Consider the following 16,743-nt stretch of genomic DNA (forward strand, 5'->3'; position numbering starts at 1 on the left):
CAAATTCAATAAGAGCATTGTCAAGCTAGAATAGAAGCTTGAATCAGCTAAACCAGTAAAAAATACCAATGGACTTGGTTTCTCTGAATATGAGGAAGGTGAGACCTCTAGAATAAAAGATGGAGTATCAAAGAAACAACCGGCACCAAAGGATAAAGGTAAGCAAAAGTTCAAACCTGTTTGCTTTAATTGTCTCAAGGAAGGACACACTGCTAATGTATCTAGAAGTAAGGCTTACAATAACTTTCCTTATTTTCTAAACGATAAGCCTAGACCCTGTAGGTCCTAGAGACAACTGAGAGAGGGGGGTGAATCAGTTGTCTAATAAATTCAAACCAAAAACTTATTAACCAACTTAATGCTTAATACCGGTAAATTAGTTAAGTATGCCGGTGGACAATGTTAACAAAAAATTGTTGTACCGGTAAGAATTAATACATGAAACATAAGCACAAAGTCATCCACAACACATGACACCAATATTTGTACGTGGAAACCCTGTAAGGGGAAAAACCACGGTGGGAAACCTTACCCACAATTAGATGATACTACTGCAGATAGTAAGTGTACAAAGAGGGGTCTGCACATGCAGAAAGGCCAGCAGCCTAGAGCTCACTGCTCAATCACAAATGGGAGTCACACTGACTATAGTTGGATGGTTAAATCCAATGAGAATGTACTGCACAAAATAGCATCTTCATATGCTGGATTCAGTACCAGTGTAATGCTGATATGCTTCTACAAAAACCTAACTTCACCTTCAAATGATGTCTTCATGTATATCCCTTCTTGATCTCACATATACCTTTCCTTAGATCTTTTTCACATTCCACACTTGATCTTACAAATAAGATCTTACATTTATACCATACCCTAAGACCAATTTTAGTAGGTCGGCTCTATAAGATATTACAATAAAAGCATTTTACAAACAATAAATTATCCGATGCAATAACTGATTGAACATGTTGGCTTAATGCATTTACAACAATAATAAATCATTTCCATAGCGTGCCATGCTGATCTGGAAAAGATAAACCTACCGGTGTAACCCTAGATAACCTGGACCTATTTGTCGGTAAAAGAAAATATGCAAATGAGAATATACCAATGATTATTACTTCAAAGTAAAGTGTCCACATGATGTCTTCAACATTACCAAGTGTCTTCCATGTCAATGCAGGTACCGGTGAACATTATATCCTGCCGGTTAACCATATACTGGTAACTGTTTGCCGGTGAATGTTGCTAGATCTCCAAAGTAGGTGTATTTAGTAGGTGTTGACATCAATGACAAAACCATACCAAAATACCAACAGACCCAATAGATTCAATGGTAATTGTTATGCATGCAACAAGTTTGGGCATAGAGCATTTGAATGCAGGTCTGTCATGCACAACACCAGAAGGTATCCTCAAAGGAGTAAAGGAGCTTTTTCTGAACCCTCAGGGACCCGGAACCCAAATTGGTTTAATACCTATAATTATCAATCAGGAAGCAGTGGCTATCAAGCGACAACTGGATAGAGAGCAACCTATTTGATCTATCATGGTAATGGTCACACTGCTACAACATGTAGAAGGAAGAATGGAAACATGAATAATGGACCTTGGAGAGTGGAATGATTTGCTATCATTGCAACAAATCGGGTCATACAACAAGATTCTGTAGAATGAGAAAGAATATATTAGATGATATACCGGTAACTCCGGAAGGAAAGATAGATGTTGAAACTGTTCAAGCAGATATGAAGAAAACTTGGAAGAAGAAGCCAGAAGAAGTGATTCAAGAAGAACCGGTTTCTGCACCTAGTGTGGAAGTCACTGAACTGGCAAACTAAGCATCAGAAAAGCTTAGGGGGAGCAAACGGTGAAATATCTCGAGCCCCTGGTTTACACCGGTAAAAGACCTTAACCAGTAAGTGATACCTATCAACTGGCAGAAGACCGGAAATGGTAAAAGGCAAATTAAGGTTTACGCCCTAATAGTGGAGCATTTATTATGGTAGGTGGAGAACTTGTTTAAAAGGATTTTTCATGTCATTTTTTCACTTATCAGTTCTCGAGCAAAGAAGTTTTTTTTTAAGCACTGAGCGACGAAAAGTGATTTAGATTGTGGTTCAAAGAATTTTCAAAATATTGAAGAAGAATCAGAAGCGAATATCAATTGGTCAAGTATAGAACACAAATCGGTATTTCAGCAACCGAAAGAGTGTGTGGCGAAGTGTAATTTACAAGCCCTAAATTTCAAATTACGAAGGTATTTCTTAAATTTCTCTGTTTATCATGGCTTCCACATCACACTTTAGCCCTAGTGCACCTATTGATCCAGTAGACTTCATTCAATAGAAGGCAAAATACAATGCCCTATCTCAAATACCCGCTGGTGTTATAGTGGAGGAAGGCATTTTTGATTACATTGACTATAAAATTGAAGACTTAGGATCTCTTGTAATCCATTCCTAGTTGAGTTTGTTCTCGGGAAGGACAAGAAGATTAACCTAGAATTTAGCATCCTGGAAAAGAAGAAGCTTCACAATGCAGTCTATTTCCTTGAAGAGTTTTCAGATGATCACATCTGTATCATTCTGAGCAAAGTGCACAGTAATAAAGTGTACTTAGAGTGGACGCATGACATCACACCGGAAGCGATTCACTCCATCACTGGTTTGTATAACGTCGGTGAAGTGCCAGCCCTAAGGAAGATCAGCAAGATGGAAATGACCAAGCTCACCGGTTTTGTGAGTGACCAATGGGGAATGACCATCAATCCCATCAAGGACGATCTGGTCAAATATGCCTGCATGGTAATACGTTACTGGACATTTTATGCTAGCAAGATCAACTCTATCTCTACTGCCTACTAGATGATCATGGAAGATGCATCATTTGACTTATGCACCTGTATGCAAAGGCAACTTTTGGTGAGCCTAAAGTCGATTAAACAAGACAATGCCTTGAGATTTAAGTTTGGACAACTATTGGTTGGGTTATTCTTCTACTTCCAAGGTTACTTCCCAGGAGTCAGAGATATTCAGTGGTCTACCAACCAACTGGTCACAAAGAAAATCAAGGAAAGCCTTCAAGCAGTTAGAACTAGTTATCCAGAAGTTCTGAATAAATACTTTGATGATTTCAGATGCAAAATGAGCCAAAGAGTGAGAATATTAGGTGATATTGTCAAGAAATATGAAGATGACATCTGCTTCACCATCAGAGTTGATGAGTGCATAATGGAGGCGGCTAAGCCTAGATAGGAAGAAGTGGAACCGATGGGATATGAGGTAATGTATGACAAGCTAGATGGGTATGCCTCTACCCTACTCACCTTGCCCCTTGATCCAAAGGCAAAGAGAACCAGCACCTATTTGGAAAGGGTTACACCAGTTGAAGAACCGTAAGTAAAGAAGGGAAAGGTAGCGCCTTCAGCATCGACACTGGTTACCACAGCAAGTCCCAAAGTGACCAAGCAGTCACCAGCAAAGAAGAAACCAGAAGCTGCACCTACCAAAGTCTTTGAGAGAAAGTGAAAGACAAAAGACACCACACCAGACTCAGAGGAAATTATGTCTGAAGAACAACCTAAGAAGACTAGGCAAACGAGGAAAAAGACAAAGAGTGAACTGGCAACATCTGCACCGGTAAATATTGATATTTCCTCCTACAAACCTTTGACACATTGTCAAAGAACTATTAAGAACATTAGAAGAAAATTGCTTAGTGATTTGCAAGAATATTTTGATGATTTCAATGATAATCAGAAAGAGGAAGTTGAATAGGAAGTCATTCAATATTTATGTGTTAATGACAGGTCACCATTAGAAATTAGATCTGTGACATCGGATTATTTATATAATTCTTTAGATAACAAATGGTGCATTGCCATAAAGAAGGAACAAGAAATAAGAGAGGAAATATGTGCACAATATTTTCTTAATGTGTCAAATTCAAAACTTTATGAAACTATGGAAAAATACAAAGGCCTCTTCTTCATGAGAAGAAGGAGACTCTTGTTGCTAGAAGGAAAATCTCCTAAAGTGGTAAAAGATACCCACTCTCATTCCCAAGCCACTTTAAGGTTGCATCAAGTGGCTGAAGCCAATAGGAAAGTTGAGCAAGAACCGGCAAACAATAAACCGAATGAGGTATATGACAGTGAAGGAGAATAGGTCACTGATCAAATGGACCCTATTGATGTTGATGCCTTGAATGGTGAAATGTCACTCTGGGTACAACATCAGAAGCGGCAGGACAGGAAAAACAAGACAAAGAAAAGGCTGCCAAGGAGCAACCGAACCAAGGATTTGCAAGAACTACAACTGGTTCTACTACCAAGACTGCAAATACTTCAAAAGTGCTATCTCAATCCGGATGCCTTGACGGTTACTCAAGAGATGAGTACTTTGGATGCCATGGAGGAACAAGTATCCCAGATGCAAATGGAGAATGAGGTTGCTACCTCATTAGTTGAGACATGGTCCTTATCCATGAAGCAATTTATGGAGGACTTCAAATCAGAGGGGTTATTCAGCTGTATTTTGTCATTGTTGGCAAAGGGGGAGAAGTATTCTGGTATTTAAAATTTTGATGCATGCTATGTATACTCATGTTTATCTCTGTAAGGAAGTAGTATACATTTTTTTTCTGCAAAGGGATAGTGTATATGCTTAGGGGGATTATTTTTTATTATGGCATTTTTTTTTTAAAAACACTTAGATGTCAAAATTTTTCCTAAGTGTTTCCATCAATGCCAAAGGGGGAGATTGTTGGCATTTTTTATGATTATATTGTGATTGTCATTGATGGACACACACTTGGTATGAGATCACTTTTTGTATGTATGAGTTATGCTCAATCGATATTTGTTTCAAACCGGTAGTATGTTATAGTCTCTAGACTATTGGTGTCTTGCAGAAAGTATTTACCAATCTCAAGCGGCATGAGGACCTCAAGTGATTCACGGATCTCAAGTGGAATGAAGCAAATGAACTAGAAGCGATAGTTATCATTTTCCTAGTCTTCATTTCTATCAATCGGTAATCTGTTTAATAGTTAAACTGGTACTACTCTAAGTTACCAACCGGTAATCGGTAAAGTTGTATAAACTGGTAATACTCTGTGATGAGTTACCATCCACCGATACTTTGATGATGATTTTGTGCCATGTTACCAAATGTGTGTAGATACAATGAACCTAGGAGCTTGCAATGTAATCCTATTGGAATGACATGAAATCAGATTCCTTTTAAGGACATCATGTCTAGGGTTTTAGTATGTGTTTAGCTGTTAGGATTTGTGGTGGTTGATGAGTTCTTGTATGTATGATCTTAACAGAAAAGATCAAGTCTGTATGCTGTAATAGAGTGTGGATTTACTGAAGACTGAAGTAATGCTAAAATGCATTAGCAATGAGATATCATGGATCTAACCAAGAAGACTGTGCTATTTGCTAATCATTCACTTGTTGATTACTCACATCTTTGACAAGTTAGAAACCCTTAACTGGGTAGGCCCAGAAAAGCCTTTGTAAATCCTCTAACAAGGTGATTCACATCTGTGGATCTAAAATCCTCTCACATGGTAGTCTTTAATTGGATTTATCTCCTAATAGAGATTGAGATTCCTAACAGGATCTTTTCTCGTAAAGAATATTATATGACCTTAACCGATCTAGTTACTATTCTACAGATAGTTACTTGTGAGTTTCATCTCACCGTGGTTTTTCCCATTTGGGTTTCCACCTCAAAATCTCTTATGTTATGGTGATTGTGCTTCTATGGGTGAATTCCTTACTTGCTATTTGGTTTGCATTTGTGTTAATCGGTTTGTTAGTTAAACTGTTATACCGGTTTATTGCTAGACTAATAAAGTGTTTGAGTGCAGTAATTTTTGGTGTACTAATTCACTCCCCCCTCTTCATATTCATCATTTTAGTGGTTTTGATCTCATTTTGTGCTCAAGAGATCAAGTTTTGCCTTTCAGGCTTTGAGTTGACAATTTTTGGCAAAAAACTGCAAAATTGCCAAAAAGGTCTTCTAATGCTTTCCAAAGCATTGAAACATGTTTGATAAGTTTTTTCAGGCACATCAAAGTTGTTTAGACAAGTTGATAAGATTGGAGTGTCAAAAATGTCATTTGGAGCAAGAAAAGTTGTCATTTGGGCTTGTAAAATTGTCAAAATTGTCATTTTCTTGCAAATTGAAGTTATGGAAGCCTCATGTCCATACTAAGGCTTGATAACCAACTAGAAAAACTATAAAAGGCCTCTCTTTTCCTTGGAAATGGTTGGTTATTGTATGAGCAAGAGTTTACTAATAAAAATCATGATATTTTGGCTTTATTCACTGGTTTTTCCTCCTTTGGTGTAACAGTCCATACTGTAGCTTCATAGTCCGTACTGTACCTTTGGGAAAGTGTGTATATTGGTTGTACAATGTTTTATAATTGATTGTAGTATTGGTTTCCTTTCACAATTAGTTTGTACAAATTTATTTTACTTTTGTGTTCTCACTGCCCTGTCAAGGGTTTGAAGTTTCAAAATGCCACCACTTGACTGATCTGGGTCTGGGATTCAACAAAATGGATTTAGTCAAGTTGGAATTCATGTATATACTATACATATTATTTTATTTATGCCAAAAGTGTGGTTGGAAGAAGGACTTGAGTGAATACTAGGCAAGTATTGGTTATTTGGCTAGTAGCATGAACAAAAACTCAAGATTTGCACCCAAAAGTAATTTGGAGTGAACAAATGAATGAGGCTAAGGTCTGGACATATGGCCAAGAGTGTTTAGCATCATCTTAGTTTGTTAGATTAGCTTGTTCCTATCAAACATTCTCATTTTGTAAACAAAAAAGTGAGTTCACTGTTTTTGTGAATTGTATTTGTCAAATGCTCATGGAATGCTTCAAAAGCATCATCCAAGCCTTGTAACTAAGAAGGCAATGTAATAGGAAAGGTCATTATCCTAGGTTTCCTCACTTAACAATATTATTATCATAATTTATTTTCTTCATAAAAAATCGATCATAAGGCATGAGGCTTCCAAATGGTTGCACATGTTAATCAATTAACAAATATAGTTTAAGAAAACAATCTCCCCTTAATAATACATTTAAAAAATGATTTGTTCAACCCTATCCATGAACTACTCTAGAAAGTAGTTTTGTAGAAATGAGATATTACCTTATAGTGAAAGTATGCTAAAAAAGAAAGCATACAAGTACATAAACAATGATAAATCATAGATGAAAAAAATAAAATATCACAAAATAGATGTAAACTATAACACAAGATATATGTTAGGAAACCATTACAAGAAAAAAATCACACCAAAGAGATCCAAATATTGTATTGTCTTAAAATAAGTTACACTAACTTCTCTCTCTAGATTTCTACAACACTTTGTGGCTACCACAACCTACAAAATGACTTCCTTTAGCTCAAGCACTTAACATATAGGTATGAATAAAACCAAAAATTAGATATGGTTTCTAAATTTATAAGCTAGAAACCATCAACTAATTTAGAGTTTACCGATTTTCATTCATAAAAAATGACCCCTAATCAAGAGGTGCTAAATTAAAAATTTCATCTTTCAACCAAAGATCTCCACTTGTGACTTTATCTATCATTTGGGTGATTTGTAGTTCAAACACCTTGTGATGCAGGCCTAAAGATGTAGCAGCAGATTGACTGGTAAAGAGGCAGTTTTAACAGTGACAGTCACATTTTCAGTTGTTTGCCAAGTGTTTGTCATTTTGTTTGTAAGGAAGCAGTAGGGGAAGGTTTCATTTTGATGTGGCAGAGGTTCTAATCCAGTTTGGAGGCATGATTGGTGGAGACACAATGATTTCCTAATGAGTTTGGGTCTATATCCTACCAAACCCTACAAAGGTGCGACAAAAAGTGGACAGTCCTAAATTTGCATTAATAGTGGTCTAAAACCTAAAAATCTATGAGTATATACCCCTAAGACACCACCCAAATCAATTTTGAGGGAGGAAATACCCATCGTAGAGCGGGATAAGCAAAAAAGTGCCAATTAGGCCCCCATAGGCTAGTAGCCCTTTGACTGCATAACACACAATTTTTAGAACCTGATTGCAAGGAGGATTTGGGGTCTTAAGAAACTTCATGAGATCTTCCCAAAACAATGAAAATAAGCAACATATAGGCCTTTAGACAGTGTGTAGTCCCTTTGAGGTTTTGACCCTTGGTTGGTTTATTGAGCAAGCCAAGTCTATGGGCTTAGAACTAAGTTTGGTTGTCAAACATGAATAAAACCTTGCTGCCCCTACATGTCCATGTTGAAGACTCCTAATACACTCTATAACAAAGGGTTGAATGCCAAAAGAATAGAGATTGAGGATGTGTAGATGGGTGGAGTGAGTAATTTGAGTAGGTTGAGCATGGGTGTGAGCTATCACCAAAACGGGAGTTTGTTAGGAAAGTGATACATGAAGTGCTTGGCACTATAACCACAAGAATGATTTTGTAAACACATACAACAACCTCAAACAAGTTTTTGGGTAACAAAATTGAACCTCTTGACTCAAATTGTCCTTTTGAGAACTTTCCTAGCAATCTCCCTATCATGAAATCAACTTCCTAATTAAAGACATCATGTCTAGGGTTTTAAGATGATGAATGTATATATGTGTGTGTGTGTATCTGTAGCGTCCTAAAATTGTGACACTTGCAATTTCGACCGCATTTCGGTCTTCATGATGGTGACGCAACACGCAACCTGAATGGAGACCCCGAAACCTGATTATGACACTGAAAACTGCATTTTCTTGCACCCTGGCCTGAACCTCCTTTGCACCCTGCTGTCCCAGGAGGTGGGACCAGAGCGCCCAGCGCCCTGGTCCTCTAGGACCATGGCGCCCAGCACCCTAGTCCCTGGGTCCTATTTTGGGCCCGGTCTCTTTTGGACTTCGGGTCTTTATGTTTGCAAATTGGAAAATTATCTTTCCTGGTCGGCCTAAGGTCGAGAAAATCAGTCTATCAGCCCTAAATGACAAGTATATAAACTACATTTTCCTCTCTCATTTGGAGAGATAGATACATGAGGGAAAAGGCGTGGAAACTATACTCAAGCATTCAAGCATTCAAGCATTCCTTCAAGCAATTGATCATTTCAAGTCTCCATTCAAGGCTAAGTGTTGCATTCAAGACAAGGATTCAACCATTGAAGAGGAGATCACTTACAACATACTACTACAACATACAACATACAACATCTATACCTTCACACATAAGGATACAAACATCCTTACAACAAGGTATTAGTACTTGTTTTACATTACAGACATTTACATTTACAGCATTGCTCATTTCTTGGTTAATTCCAAAACCGGGGTTTGAACTAAAGGCAAACCCCTAATCCCTAACCCCCCAATCATCTTCACTTTTTTGTGTGTAGGTTGTAGGTACGCGGCTGAAATTGAAAATCTGGAATCCTTGTGCAAAGACGAACAGATCCCCCTTCGTTTCGCGGATTTTTCGGAGGACCGTGGCGCTCGGGCGCCATCGTCCCCGTAACTTTTGCTGAAATTTGCAGGACAGCGCCGTATCGACATTTTACTGCTAATTCCAGGTCCGCAGCTTCATACTGTATTCCTATCTCAGTTTATAAGCGAATCTTTCTCACTTTCTATGCATTCCTAGCTTAATTCTTCTATGCACATTCTTTACAAAAGAGGGTAGCCTTGCTGTCATAACCCTTGAAACTCATTTAGCATCCAATCTTGCATTGCGTGAGATTGGATCTTGTGGGTTTCAACCCCTCTTTTTGAATGTAAAGTCTCTCCCCTAAGTGAAAACCATCAACCCTAGTGAATCTCCCTTCTCTCTCCTTAGAGTTGGAAGAGGGGAGAGCAACTAGGGTTCGATCGTGATTTTCCGCTTTACATTTTGGTGAACCCGACGTGAACATCCTTTCTTATTATTCATGGTTAGATCTAAAAATTGGATTCCTTTATTACATTTCCATGTTTGATTTTTTACAAAATTTTAGAGGTTAATTGCATAAAAACCCTAAATTTTCTTTTTAGTAATTAAGCTTGTGAAATGTCTAAATGTTAATGCTTGTTTTAGATCTACCCTTCTATTACAAATTATCAATTCATATCTATGCTTTAATTTTGAAAATTAAGTGGTTAAGTGTCAAAACCCTAATTTTTGAAACCCTCTTGATTCAACCTTTGTCCGACAATTTCACTAATCAAAACATTTCCAAATCAGCTGTAACTTTGGATTCCGCAATAAAATCACAATATCTTTCATCCCTGAAAATTTGGAAAAAAGTTGCGAGGACCGTGTGCACTCTGAGCGCCATCGTCCTCGACATTTTTTCTGAAATTTCGAGAGCGAGATCTTACTGTATTTTCCTGCTAAAATCCAGAATTTTGGCTGATTTTATCAATTTTAACACCTTCAAAATTACAGTCAAAGTTGGTCTAGTGATTGCTTCGATTGAGGCTTCTAATCATTCAAAAATTGTTGAAATTGAAATTTGTGTCAAAATTGTGTTTCTTATAGTCCTAAATCTGAAAAGTGTGTTAGCATTCATTCGAAATTTCAGTGATTTATTCAAATTTTTGCAATTTGTGACTTTTGAAATTAAGTGCTTAATTACAACAACTTTGATTTCCGCTTTCAGAATTGAATTTTGCGTGAAATTGAGTCAATTTTCAAATTTCAAAACTTGCATTGCTTTTGGTATTCCCTCTAAAATTATAAAATTCAAAATTTCAGTTTCCCTCTCTTTTTCAAAATTCAAATTTTGCATTTTTCGACAATCTTGGTAGGGTTCAATTTTGAGATTGCAACTTTAATTTGGCCTATCTACAGATCGTAAAATCACTCAATTTTTTCAGGTTAGCTGTAAAGTCATCATAAATTTCATCCCTGCAAATTTCAAAAAAAGTTGCGAGGACCGTGTGCACCCTGAGTGCTACGGTCCCAGACATTTTTTCTGAAATTTTGGGAGATTGTCCTGATTGTATTTAACAGCTTAAATCTAGAAGATTGGCTGGTTTTACTAAAATTTGCTACCTCTAAAAATTCAAAATCTTCTCTCTCTCTAGTGCATGAGTTTTACAACAATAAGCCCTACTTACACTATTCCCGTTAGACGAAGCCTTAGAATTAAGTCCTTCCAAGGTTTAATTACTGAGGAGATGGAACCTAATTTGAATGGTCTTTTTAATGAGGACATGGGTAATTCCTCTAATCCTCTTAATGATGAAGAATCTCTCCATGAGGTTTCTATAGAACAACTTTCAAAATTGGATAACCAATTTGACGATTTTCGACAATGGATGTCTCAAGAATACCCTGATAGTCAAGCTCTTCCTTTAATTGAGGGTCTAAAACGTATGCTTCAAAGTGATAAGAATGGAATTGATATTTTGCGTGGTATTGCACACATTGTGGATTCAAATGTGATGCCTATGAAAAGTTGTGCCAAAACCTTAGGTTATACACAACCTCTTACTCAAGACAATCATTCTATTCCTTTGACGACTCCTATTGCTAGTATACCTACTTTTACATCAAACATAATGACTACTTCAACACAAGATATTCCTCCTATGATCACTAGTCATGGGGGCAATCCCTCTTCTTCAATTAACCCTCTTCCTTCATTCAATCCAACTTCTTCATTCATTCCTTCAATGAGTGTTCCTATTATATCACCACAAATGAACATGACGCAAGGGGGCAACTCGTTTAATCATTCCATTCCTCCTTGTAGTGTTCCTCCTGTCCAATCATCTCCTATGACTAACTATCATAGTGTCCCACCACCGTACTCTCTACCTTCTTTCAATAACATAACACCTCCATCACAATCTAACACGTCTAATATGAACTCTTCGACTGAAGCGACCATTAACAATCTTGCACAAACTGTCTCTTCTTTACAGCAACAAATTGCCTCTATGAATCAATCTAAGTTTAGTGTGCCCACATTTGATGTTGCGAGCCCACTTTCTCTTGACATTGTTCGAGCTATTCCCCCTAAACATGTTGAAATTCCGCATTTGGAGCTTTATAATGGTAAAGGTGATCCTCTAACACATGTTAAGACTTTTCAAACAATATGTACCGATTTTGCTTATGACCAAAGGTTGCTTGCAAAACTGTTCACTAGAACATTAAGAGACAAAGCCCTACAATGGTATTGCTCGTTGCCTTCCTATTCTATTACTTCTTTCGAACAACTTGCAAATGCTTTCATTCAACAATTTCAAAACAATATAAGTCCTAAAGTTACTTTGATTGATTTAATGCATTGTAAACAAGGTGTTAAAGAAAAAGTGACTGATTTCATTGGTAGATATAAGCATTTGTATGCTCAAATTTCTTTTCCAGTGCCTGACAATGATATTCAAAGAATCTTTATTTCTAATTTACAAAAAGATATTCGAGACAAACTTCTGTTTTCTGAGTTTACTTCTTTCCAACAGTTGTGTGCAACTCTTCACAATTATCAACTGACTATGAGTCAAATGGAACAATCACATCCTATGGCTCTGAGTGATAAGGGTGATAGAAGTCAACAACCATTTAGGAAGTTTAAACCGAACAGAGATTCCATCAAATTCAATGAAAACATCATCAACAACAATGTGAATGCAGCATCAGGTGTGCCTCCTATTTCTAAATTTTTCAAGAAAGAAAGAAAGTATACTCCTTTGAATGAATCATTGCATAGTATTATGAATAAGTTATTGGAACAAAATGTGCTTACTCTTCCTCCTATAAGGCAAATTGATCCTGCAAAGATTACTTCACCTTATTTTGATAACAAAGCTTTTTGTCAATTTCATCGTCAGCCTGGGCATGATACTGAAAAATGTTTTTCTTTAAAGGGTAAAATTCAAGATTTGATTGATAATAATACTATTTCTATTTATGGAGTGAATGATAAAGGCAATACATCTGTAGCTCCTCCTAATCAAAATCTTCAGATTTTCACTGATCCATTACCTTCTCATACCTCTAATGCGATTGAGACTAATGATTCCTCTTTTTCATCTGATGGTCTTGTGTCTATGACTCCGAATGTGATTAACTTTGTAGAGCAGCAAGAAAACCCTAAAGAACCTTCCATCACATTTGATTCCAGTGAAACCATTAGGGCACCTGATGGTCCTTTATACATAGTTGCAAAAGTCAAGAATACACCTTGCCGTGGAGTGCTTATTGATCCTTCGTGCATGGTTAATGTTATTACTAAAGAATTTCTTTTTACTTTGCAATTGAATCAAGTGATATATGACAAAACAGATGTGATTGTGAAACTATTTGATGCATTTTCTTCTCCTGCAATTGGTTCTATTACATTGCCTATTGAGGTCCATAACAAATCCCTTGATGTGAACTTTGCTATTATTCCATCTTCCGAACAATTTCGTGTGAAGCTTGGCTATCCTTGGCTATCTTCCATGAAAGCTATTGCTTCTCCTATTCATAAGTGTTTGAAATTTCCCCATAATGGTGAAGTTGTTACTGTCAATCATAGTCTCTTTAAACCAGCTGAAAGAACTTCTAGCGTTCCTATTGATTACTTTTGGCCTAAACAATTCCAATCTCTTCCTCCGCGAAGTGATCATCTTTTCAAATCTTATCAAAAGTGGAAAAATGACATGATCCTATCTCTAAGTGAACCTAGAACACCCAAACTTGACATTCCTATCATTCTTGAGAAGGAAGTTCTTCCTTTGAAAGATAAAACTAATGTCTTTCCTCAAGAAGATTCCCAACCCATCCCTATGGATGTGACTATGTCTATATCTAATAAACTTCCTAAAAGTAGACCTATCCCTCCTCGTCATGATGGACTTGGTCTCCTTCCTAAACCAAATATTCCTCCTTTATATGGAGCAGTTCCTCCTCCTTCTTTTTATAGAGAGAAGAGACCTTCTTCTTCTCCTATTATCCAGCCTAAGAGACCACAACCTAAACACCCAAGTGATAAGGATGAAAACATTCCTCCTCCTCAATCTTCTTCACTTCCTACTAAGACTAGATGAAATCGTTCTGCACGTGAACGCCGATGAAAGCGTCGTCTTAGAGCTCAAGCAGCTGCTTCTCAAACTTTGCAATCTCCAAAAACACCTTCAACAAGCATTATTCCATTTTCTCCAAAATCTCCAAAACATAAGATGCATGATGGTCTTGATCCTGTGTGAATTAAAGACCCTATTTTTATAAATCTTGATGATGCTATAGATGAAAATGTTATTCATGATGAAAATGTTGCTTCTCTTGCTTCTGATAGTGAATATGAACTTGTTGATATTGATAACCATTTATCTAATGAATTTTCTAAAGCACTTATCCTAGCTCCTAGACAAGAACAACGTGGCTTGGAACATGAACATAGCCTTTGTTTGGATCTTGTGATAGCTCCATCTGCTGTGTTGAATGTTCCTCCTCTAGCGTGTTCCCTGCCTTCCCGAAACATTGATCAGCAAGATCGGGGGGTAGATGACATGCTAGACTAGTTTCATTAGCATAGCAGATTCTCTCCTCCTCTCTTGTGTTACTTCTTCTATATGTTATTCTCATTCTTCTATTTGTTGTCCTTAGTGTTGTCTACTTGAGGACGATGCAAAGCATTGAGATCTCTTTTGGTCTCTCTCATGTTGACTCAAAAGACACATGTGTTCCCTTCTTCTAGGTGACCTTCCTTGATTGGGGAATGAAGAACAATTATGCATACATACATATGATATATATACATGAATTATCATAGAGCATACTGACCCCAAGGAAAGCAAAGTCACCTTGTGCTTTGTGTTTTGTGTCTATTATCCTTGGGTTTATCTCACACTTGGGGGCTAAATCCTTGTGATAACGTGCTCCTTTCTCATTTCTTATATGTATCACTACCTTAAAGCAATCACCCCCGGTGAGGCGTGTGCGATCGCTTTAACATAGGGGGGCATACATCCCGTTCATATCTTTTCAAGATACTTGAAAATTTCTTGACAAATTTAGCTTTGCCTTGAAAATTTTTGATATCTTTCTTGCATGACTCATAGTGAGGGAACCTTACTACTGACAGTCATGGTTCTCCCTCGTGATCTTCCCTTTTACCTTGTCAATCGAAGTCGTAAGATCCTTAGTCCACTGGGGGCTTGGTGTATCTTGCCTCCTTGACGTGGTGAAAGTCTTTCAATGTTGTTTCCTTGTACTTTACCAAAAGTATGAGCATACATACTCACGCTAAAGTGGGGGCTAAATGTAGCGTCCTAAAATTGCGACACTTGCAATTTTCACCGCATTTCGGTCTTCACGATGGCGACGCAACACGCAACCTGAATGGAGACCCCGAAACCTGATTATGACACTGAAAACTGCATTTTCTTGCACCCTGGCCTGAACTTCCTTTGCACCCTGCTGTCCCGGGAGGTGGGACTAGAGCGCCCAGCGCCCTGGTCCTCCAGGACCATGGCGCCCAGCGCCCTGGTCCCTGGGTCCTATTTTGGGCCCGGTCTCTTTTGGACTTCGGGTCTTTATGTTTGCAAATTGGAAAATTATATTTCCTGGTCGGCCTAAGGTCGGGAAAATCAGTCTATCAGCCCTAAATGACAAGTATATAAACTACATTTTCCTCTCTCATTTGGAGAGATAGATACATGAGGGAAAAGGCGTGGAAACTATACTCAAGCATTCAAGCATTCAAGAATTCCTTCAAGCAATTGATCATTTCAAGTCTCCATTCAAGGCTAAGTGTTGCATTCAAGACAAGGATTCAACCATTGAAGAGGAGATCACTTACAACATACTACTACAACATACAACATACAACATCTATACCTTCGCACATAAGGATACAAACATCCTTACAACAAGGTATTAGTACTTGTTTTACATTATAGACATTTACATTTACAGCATTACTCATTTCTTGGTTAATTCCAAAACCGGGGTTTGACCTAAAGGCAAACCCCTAATCCCTAACCCCCCAATCGTCTTCGCTTTTCTGTGTGTAGGTTGCAGGTACGTGGCTGAAATTGAAGATCTGGAATCCTTGTGCAGAGACGAAAAGATCCCCCTTCATTTCGCGGATTTTTCGGAGGACCGTGGCGCTCGGGGGCCATCGTCCCGGTAACTTTTTCTCAAATTTGCAGGACAGCGCCGTATCGACATTTTACTGCTAATTCCAGGTCCACAGCTTCATACTGTATTCCTATCTCAATTTATAAGAGAATCTTTCTCACTTTCTATGCATTCCTAGCTTAATTCTTCTATGCACATTCTTTACAAAAGAGGGTAGCCTTGCTGTCATAACCCTTGAAACTCATTTAGCATCCAATCTTGCATTGTGTGGGATTGGATCTTGTGGGTTTCAACCCCTCTTTTTGAATGTAAAGTCTCTCCCCTAAGTGAAAACCGTCAACCCTAGTGAATCTCCCTTCTCTCTCCTTGGAGTTGGAAGAGGGGAGAGCAACTAGGGTTCGATCGCGATTTTCCGCTTTATAGTATCTTGGATGGCTCTTGGTAGCCAATTTTTGGGACTTCATTGTACTCTGATACATGTATATTTTTGGCGATATGATATGATATATGAGGAGATCCCATATTTTGTGATGATATGCATTTTGTTGATATGTATGGATGTTTATGCATGATGATGATTTTATGATTTATGCTCAGATGGATACTTTGTACTTTCTATATGTATGTGTTTTTATGAGATGATTCCTATATGCATGTTT

Source organism: Cryptomeria japonica, chromosome 10, assembly GCF_030272615.1.
Source record: "Cryptomeria japonica chromosome 10, Sugi_1.0, whole genome shotgun sequence".
Lineage (NCBI taxonomy): Eukaryota > Viridiplantae > Streptophyta > Pinopsida > Cupressales > Cupressaceae > Cryptomeria > Cryptomeria japonica.